The sequence below is a fragment of the Cornus florida genome, unplaced genomic scaffold (genome assembly GCF_030987335.1).
Source record: "Cornus florida cultivar Cherokee Brave unplaced genomic scaffold, ASM3098733v1 CherokeeBrave_3.0.0_Hap2_Chr03, whole genome shotgun sequence".
NCBI lineage: Eukaryota > Viridiplantae > Streptophyta > Magnoliopsida > Cornales > Cornaceae > Cornus > Cornus florida.
Window position 1 is genome coordinate 78,626,824 of NW_026775573.1, and position 9,355 is coordinate 78,636,178.

The following is a 9,355-nucleotide window of genomic DNA, read 5'->3' on the forward strand; positions in this document are numbered from 1 at the left end:
GCTTACTTTCTTTGTAAAAGCCATGAAAACAAGACTTTTTGTAATTATCCATAACTTGAGGGGTTTTTGGGTAATTAAGTAAAGTACTTATTTTTTGTCTTAGGGACCATTTTGCAAATTAAGTTGGAAGATATTTTCAAAAAGGACCCTTTTGCAATTTTAAAAAAATGTGACAAGTGTCACATTCCTATGGTGCCACTTGTTAATTTTGTGGTGGAACCACTTGGAGGCTTAATCTCATGATACATGGAGGGTAAAGATTCACCCACTTGTTGTCCTAGGATTGGAGCACTTGTTGGCATGGATAGTTGACAAGTGTAGGGTTAATATTTAATCTTGGAAACTTACTTGGATTCATGACAAGTGTAGGACTCACCTTTAGTCTTGCATTAGTGTGTGTGTGAGAGGTAGTGTAAAAGCACCTACTGCGTGGAGAAGCCCACCAATTTAGCTTAGGGTTTACACATTTTAATTCATTCATCACTTTCCTCTCAAGAACCCTAAGGAAGCCACCATTGGAGAAAAACTTGACTAGTAGCTTTGACTTCATTTTTGGTACCCTTTCACTCACCTTAGAACTTTGAACTTGGAATACTTTAGGCTCCTCCCACTCTCCTCTTCAAAACCCTTGAAGGATCTAGCCTAACTCCTAGTTTTGCTTTGGTATCTAGAGATTCAATTCTCTAGTGAGGTATTGATCTATTATTTTGAAGTATTTTCATGTCATTATTGAGTGTTTTACATGCATGGAAGAGAATGATTTGTATTTTGGCCTTAAACTTTTTTAACTTCAAATTAATCTTGTCAAATTAAATATAAAATATGAAAATATACTCAATTAGCTTTCATTTAGTATTGGTTTCATGTAATTTGGATTTAAAATGAATTAGTTATGAATTTTTGAAGTTGCAAGCTAGTTGTTGGAAATTTGAAGCTTTTCCGTTTTGGTCTGGAAATGAATTTTTATATGGAGCTGTGGCACTTCAATTGCCTTGAAATTTTTACCAAAACTTCCACCATGGGTTTTGCACTACTCAAAATTTTTTTCACGATTTTAGAGCATTTCTAAATTTTTTTAAAAATCCAAAACTATTTGCTGTCCATGTTTTTATTGCAGTTGGAAAACATATTTTTAGATGATTTATTTCACGAACCTTTTGACATTGGATCATGGATTAAATTTCCATTTTTATACTCTCTTATGTTTACTTCCAAAATAAATTAGGTTTGCCCAATTTAGATGTCAAATTAATTTTTCATGAATTTTCAAAGTTGGAAGCTACAGGCTGAAAATGTGTTTTCTGGGCAGAATTTGTTCCAAAGTTGTGGTTCAAAACTGTTTCAATTGGGAAAATATTTTGTTAAACTAAATTGATATTATCAAATTACAGTGTTTAAGCTTTCATTGGGCTTTGGATTCATTTAATTTGGGTTAGAATTGAATTTTTTATGAATTTTACAAGTTGAAGGTAGCAAACTGAAAAATCTGTTTTGCGGACCAAAAATTTGGGGCGATTTCATTTCGGTGGTAATTGGAATTTTCATTCCAATTGAGGTCGGGAATGTTTTAGAATTATTTGGGTGTTGTATTGTGTGTTTGCCATGATTGTACAACATATATGTATGCCTTGTATCAAATCTAAAAAGTTAGTAATTTTTATTTCTTTGTATAAGATTAAAATTTATGATGATGTATAACTTTGATTTGAATTGTAACATGCTAGGAAATTATGCTTAGATATGTTAGTTAACATATATTAAATTTGGATCATTTGATTAAGAATTACAACATTTATTTAATATTTATCTTTAGTGAAAGTTTAATTCACATGGTTGTATCAAGCATTAAATCAAGTAGTAATGTGGTATTTAAATAGGCCTTGGCATGTTCTCTAACATAGATTAAATTAAGGGCATTTGGAATTGTTTAAAAATTTAGAGGAAATTAATTAATTAGCTTGATTAGTTTTGTTTTAAGTGTTTTAATCACTTAACTTGTCATTTGATGTTATATATATGATGACCATGAAATGTCTTTCAATATATATTAAATTGAGGTTATTTAGATTAACCTGGAATTTAGAGAATTTAACTATTTATGTTTAATTAAATTCTACTTTATTACTCTATAGATTTAATTGCATTTTGGAAATTGTTTCTATATTTAAATCATGGATTTGGATTTGATATATGTTCACTTGATTACTTTTGAGTATTGGATAACATAGTTGTTACTTTTATATTCATGAGAATATGTTTTTCCTTATTGAATATATTGTTGCTCTGTGAAAGGAATTGCACACTTTGTATTTGACATCTTACATGCCATAGTAGTTGTGAATTTTGAGCATGTATTGTATAAGTTTCCAAAATTTGGATTGTGCTTGGTAAATAGTTGATATCTTATATATACATATTGATATACATACGTTGTTGCACAATTTGTTAATTTTGGAAACTTAGGGATGTCGTTGTTTGGCTATGGCTAGGACTTGGTTCTAGTACGGGGGATTATCCCTCTATATAGTCTAGTGCACACATAGGGAGGTTACCCATGGGCTAGTAACCCTAAAGTAACTATGTTGTCGATCTGATCCGGCGTGACGTCCGAGTATCCACTTTGTTTGATTTCGTATTTCATTTCAAGTTGATAACTAGATGATATTGTAACTTGTTGTTCCTTATTTGATTTCCTATTTTGAGCTTAATATGTAGCTTTGTGAAAGCATGCTTCATGCGTTGTATTGGAAGTTCCATTGTTGGTTAAATTGCATCGATATCATAATTTGTGTTTTGATGTTCAAATGTAGTTTAGGAATGACTTTATAGATTCATTTTGAATATAGACGTTAGGTGGCATGACCCACACTTGTTGTTTTCGTATTTTGGATTTCAAGTTGAAGACTTTGAGAATCGATATCTTGTTGCCTTGTATAACATGTTTCCATGTTGTTTGAATTGCATGAACAATGTGATTATGATATAAATGATCTAGGTAGCTTAGGATGCTCCCTGGGTCTCATCTTGACGTAGATGTTAGCTGGCATGAGCCCCTTTAACATGTTTCACTATAAGGTGATGAAATTGTAAAATGCTTGGTCGATGCATACTCATCTCCTACGAGTAGCTTTATGTTACTCACCCCTACGATACTGGGGCATATTTCAGGTACAGGATTCAGGATTTGAAGATTCCATTGCTCCTTGGATGGCTTACAGTTTTTATGTTTTTATTTTATGCAAGTGTTAGCATAATATGCCTCTTTGTAGCCCTATTTGTTTAAACTTGTATTCGTTGATTCGTATATGTAAAGTGTACGTAAGTGCACTCTTTTCAATATATTTAACATGTATGAGATGAGGCCGGAGGCCAATGACATGTATCTCGTTTTCTATGCACTTCTGTTTTCAAAGTTTATTATGAAAATATTGGAAAATTTTAAGTCATTGCTTCATAACTTTCGTATCAGGTGTTGGAATTTCATATCTTTTCTGCCCGGACTCAAAATCAGACGATTCTTGAGCCTAATTTTGTTTATTTTTTGTTGTCCTTCCAATGGTGTGCACGGTGGCACCCTTTTCAGTGAGAAATGACCATTTTGCCCTTAGTTCATCTCTTTTCAGGTTAAGCATTCTTGCTTTATTTGCTTGGCTCATTTGAGTTCCGTGGCTTCATGGAGAGTCATTTTGGGGCCTTAGGGATGACGTACATCTCTTGAGGTCATTTGGCTTCTTTCGCTTCCGTATTTCGGGTCCGTTATCGGGTCAACTTCCAGTTCATCACTAACGCACCGAGTTGAGAAATCCGGGTCGTTAAAGGTGGTATCAGAGCTTCTAGGTTTGAATACCTCGGACGACGGGTTTTAGGTGCATATCATGCTTATGTTGCCAATTGTCTATGTGTTTATATGCTTCATGATAACATGTTTTGGTTTGATAACATGTTTATGTGCTTACGTGCTATATGTGGTATGCCGTTTGATTTAATTATTATGTAAAGAGCATGACATATGATGTATTCTAGATCAGATTTGTATATGCATAACTGTGTTGCATATTTGGCATGACACGAGATTGGTCATTGAGGCTCGAGTTGAGGTTGATGGTGATTATAGTCACGGTTGTATTGTAGTTTAGGTTGTTGTTGACCTAGAGTTGGTTTTGAGGTAGGTGGAGAGACACCTTTTGTTTAGGTTCTCGTGAGGTGAGCCATTAGGCACAACCGTAGTACTGGATTTGTTGATTTTAGGCCATGGTTAGGTTTTGGACCTTTTGGGATCCTTGGTTGTTTTGGAAGGTTCCTCTAAGATTGCAATTTTCATGGGCAGGTACGTTATAGGCGGGTGCATGGCACTATCATGCTACCGTACTGGCAAGCTACGAGTGCAGTTCGAATGGAATCAGCGTTAGGTTTTGTTCCGATAGGTGTAGTCCTTTTGATCGATAATGATGATGGTTGTTTTGGGGATCAGTCGTAGTGATCGATTTGGTTGTCTGATTGTATGGCTAGAGTTGCTATTTCCTTTGAGTTCTCCTTGCGCGATGACGCTTTTGGGGTTAAGTCTATTGATAGATGCTTCGGGTAGAGAGAGCATTGCATTGTTAGTGTCACTTGTAGTGTCACCTTTAGATTCAGAGATGGATTGTAGGAGTCTTACCATTGTGGTAAGGGCTTACGTTTGTTTTGAGACAGGTTGTTGTTGCATTGGTTTTTGAAGTCAGTGTATGGCTAGGACTGGTCCTTCCTTTTTACCTAGGCACTCTAGGACACGATGTCCATAGGGTTCATTATTGCATCACTTTTGTTTTCTGCAGTTTCATTTACTACCATGTTAGTAGTATGATTTATGATATTATGATGCATGAGTAGGTGGAGGTCTATCCATGTTTGCCTTCTTGTTGTGTGGCAATAGCATGCCTTTCTTATATGCTTCGAGATGCCATGTTGTTACTGCGCTTTAATGACATGCTTTTGTGTTTATGTGGAGACGTGCAGCATGTGCTTTTGATTTTCATCTATGTAAGTAGATTTTCTTTCTGGTAGTTGCATTCCTTATCATATACATGACTTTCAGGTTTGGTTTTCCCTTTCACTTCCCTTGGTCGCACGTAGTCTGTATGCGGGTTTCCACAATGGTTTTGTGTTGGTTCGTGTTAGGGACTTCACAAGGAGTGAGTCTCTTCCCTCCGTTGCGTTGTGCACTGTTTTGGGGTTGGTTGGTCCATGAGGATCATCGTTGTTATCTTGAGTCCTTGGTGAGGATTTGATAAATTTTGGTCGACTTACTTCCAAGTAGGGGGTGAAGTCTTTGACCTTGTTGTCTTTTGTTTCAGAGGTGGAGTCATGGTGTTATCCTTCTTAGGACTAGTGGTTTTCTTTCTTTCGTGTCTTCCCTTGGGGAGTTTTTATCGTGTTTGTTGACGGAGTTATGGTGCTCAGGGTGAGTTGATTTGTGTGAGATCATTTTACGAGGACTTGTGTCCATATTATTGAGGATCTTTTTGACTCGTGAGGGGAGCTCGATATTCTTTTGAGGATGTCTTTTGGAGACTTGTTTCAATTTTGGAGACCTGGATGTGGTTGACCCTTAGGAGTGGTTTTGAAGGATCGCGGTTAGATTCGGCTTGTTTGTGAATTTTTCTGGTCCTAGTTATGGCTAGGCATCGTTTTGAGGTATTGCAATTCCAGTGATTGGGTATGGAATGAAATTGAGGAATTTTGATTTAGCCTGGTATTGCCAAGCACGGTTTTGAGAGACTCTTTTTTTTTATGACCATGGATGTTAGAATTTTGATGTGTATGCCATGTGGTGGACTTGTTTTTCGAGGACTTAGTTATCCATGATAGGGATATGGATCTGATGTTTGATTTCGGTGTAGTTTTGCAGTTGATTTGTTTTATGGAGATATGTGGGACTTTCGATGAAATGTCTTGTATTGAGGTTCGTTTTGATTCATGGTGGTGTTGATTTATCTGGCAGGCTTTGGATTTTTGATTGATGTTGTTAATAGGAGTGTTTTGAGACATTGGAGTTGTTGGTTTTGTTGTATTGAGGATTTAAGACCTGAAGCGTAGCGGTGCCTATGACATTATTGTCAGAGTTTTGGGATTAGCTACCCCAACTCTCACACGATGCCTGGTCATGATCTTTTCCCAACATTAATGTCATTTGTATCGAGAGGTTTCATGGGTAGACCTAGTGGGAGGCAGGTCATGAATTAGTACCTAGTACCGTCATGCTACCTTACTGACGAGTAAGTGTGGGCGGGTTATAGTCGCTATACGTACTGCCACATTGTCTTTGTTGTGTTCCCTGATTTGATATGTGGTTATCTTAGAGTTCTTTTGGTGGTTGTTTTTGGATCGGTATGATGGTTCATCAGGAGGAATGCTTATGGTTGTTGTCTTTCGTTCCTTTGTCCAACCTTGGGTTCTTTGTGTGTGACTTTTGACTAATCGTGTCACCGGGTGGTCAATTTCCTTTTGAGAGGTTGTCCTATCGTAAGCACGTGGGTGCGAATGACATTGGTTTGTATGTTGTCTTTTAGCTTTGGGATTGCTTTTGTAGCACGTTATGTGGGGTACTCAGAGATATACTCCGTAGTTATCCTGGTTTCACCTTTAGTTTCTTAGGGCTGGATTTCGGGGACGAAATCCATTTAAGGTGGGAAGGTTGTAATGACCCAGTCATTTTCATTTTTCCCTTTCTTTAAATTTTGCGAATAAATTTTTTTCATTGTCTTTTCCTTTTCGGGTTCGATTTCCCGCCTCGTAGTGTCTTCTCGAGTGCTCGGAAATGGTTTTTGAGACTCTTTCCTTTGAATTGACAACTTCCTTTGAGGACTGAGTCATTTCCATATTTTTTGTTTTTTTAACACTATTCATTTTTTCATCTTTTTCCTTTTTCGTCCTTTAGTCGTTTTTCATTTTTCCTTACTTAACCTCACTTTTTGTGCTGAGATTTAATTCCGGCTTGGCATACGTCCATGATATTTAAATTCCATGACATCTACATTTTTACTTTGGTAGAAATGCATATTAAATGCTTACTTTCTTTGTAAAAGTCATGAAAACAAGACTTTTTGTAATTATCAATAACTTGAGGGGTTTTGGGTAATTAAGTAAAGTAATTATTTTTTGTCTTAGGGACCATTTTGCAAATTAAATTGGAAGATATTTTCAAAAAGGACCTTTTTGCAATTTTTGAAAAATGTGACAAGTGTTACATTCCTATGGTGCCACTTGTTGATTTTGTGGTGGAACCACTTGGAGGCTTAATCTCATGACACATGGAGGGTGGAGATTCACCCACTTGTTCACCTAGGATTGGTGCACTTGTTGGCATGGATGGTTGACAAGTGTAGGGTTAATATTTAATCTTGGAAACTTACTTGGATTCATGACAAGTGTAGGACTCACCTTTAGTCTTGCATTAGTGTGTGTGTGTGAAAGGTAGTGCAAGAGTACCTAGTGAGTGGAGAAGCCTACCAATTTAGCTTAGGGTTTACACATTTTAATTTATTCATCACTTTCCTCTCAAGAACCCTAAGGAAGCCACCATTGGAGAAAAGCTTGACTAGTAGCTTTGACTTTATTTTTGGTGCCCTTTCACCTACCTTAGAACATTGAACTTGGAATACTTTAGGCTCCTCCCACTCTCCTCTTCAAAACCCTTGAAGGATCTAGCCTAACTCCTAGTTTTGCTTTGGTATCTAGAAATTCAATTCTCTAGTAAGGTATTGATCTATTATTTTGAAGTATTTTCATGTCATTATTGAGTGTTTTACATGCATGGAAGAGAAGGATATGTATTTTGGCCTTAAACTTTTTTAACTTGAAATTAATCTTGTCAAATTAAATATAGAATATGAAAATATACTCAATTAGCTTTCATTTAGTTTTGGTTTCATGTAATTTGGATTTAAAATGAATTAGTTATGAATTTTTGAAGTTGCAAGCTAGTTGTTGGAAATTTGAAGCTTTTCATTTTTGGTCTGGAAATGAATTTTTATATGGAGCTGTGGTGCTTCAATTGCCTTGAAATTTTTTACTAAAACTTCCTCCATGGGTTTTGCACTACTCAGAATTTTTTCACGATTTTAGAGTATTTCTAATTTTTTTTTTTTAAATTCGAAACTATCTGCTATCCATGTTTTTATTGCAGCTGGAAAACATATTTTTAGATGATTTATTTCACTAACATTTTGACATTGGATCATGGATTAAATTTTCAGTTTTACACTCTATTATGTTTACTTCCAAAATAAATTAGGTTTGCCCAATTTGGATGTCAAATGAATTTTTTATGAATTTTTAAAATTGGAAGCTACAGGCTGAGAATGTGTTTTCTGGGCAGAATTTATTTCAAAGTTGTGGTTCAAAACTGTTTCAATTGGGAAAATATTTTGTTAAAATAAATTGATATTATCAAATTACTGTGTTTAAGCTTTCATTGGGCTTTGGATTTATTCAATTTGGGCTAGAATTGAATTTTTTATGAAATTTACAAGTTGAAGGTAGCAAGCTGAAAAATCTGTTTTGCGGACCGAAAATTTGGGGCGATTTCATTTCGGTGATTATTGGGATTTTCATTCCAATTTTAGTAGGGAATGTTTTAGGATTATTTGTGTGTTGTATTGTGTGTTTGCCTTGATTATACAACATATATGTATACTTTGTATTAAATCTAGAAAGTTAGTAATTTTTATTTCTTTGTATAAGATTTAAAATTTATGATGGTGTATAACTTTGATTTGAATTGTAACATGCTAGGAAATTATGCTTAGATATGTTGGTTAATATATATTAAATTTGGATCATTTGATTAAGAATTACAACTTTTATTTAATATTTATCTTTAGTGAAAGTTTAATTCACATGGTTGTATCAAGCATTAAATCAAGTAGTAATGTGGTATTTAAATAGGCCTTGGCATATTCTCTAACATAGATTAAATTAAGGTCATTTGGAATTGTTTAAAAATCTAGAGGAAATTAATTAATTAGCTTGATTAATTTTGTTTTAAGTGTTTTAATCACTTAATTTGTAATTTGATGTTATACATATGATGACCATGACATGTCTTTCAATATATATTAAATTGAGATTATTTAGATTAACCTGGAATTTAGAGAATTTAACTATTTATGTTTAATTAAATTCTACTTTATTACTTCATGGATTTAATTGCATTTTGGAAATTGTTTCTATATTTAAATTATGGATTTGGATTTGATGTATGTTCAGTTGATTACTTTTGAGTATTGGATAACATAGTTGTTACTTTTATATTCATGAGAATATATTTTTCCTTATTGAATATATTGTTGCTATGTAAAAGGAATTGCACACTTTG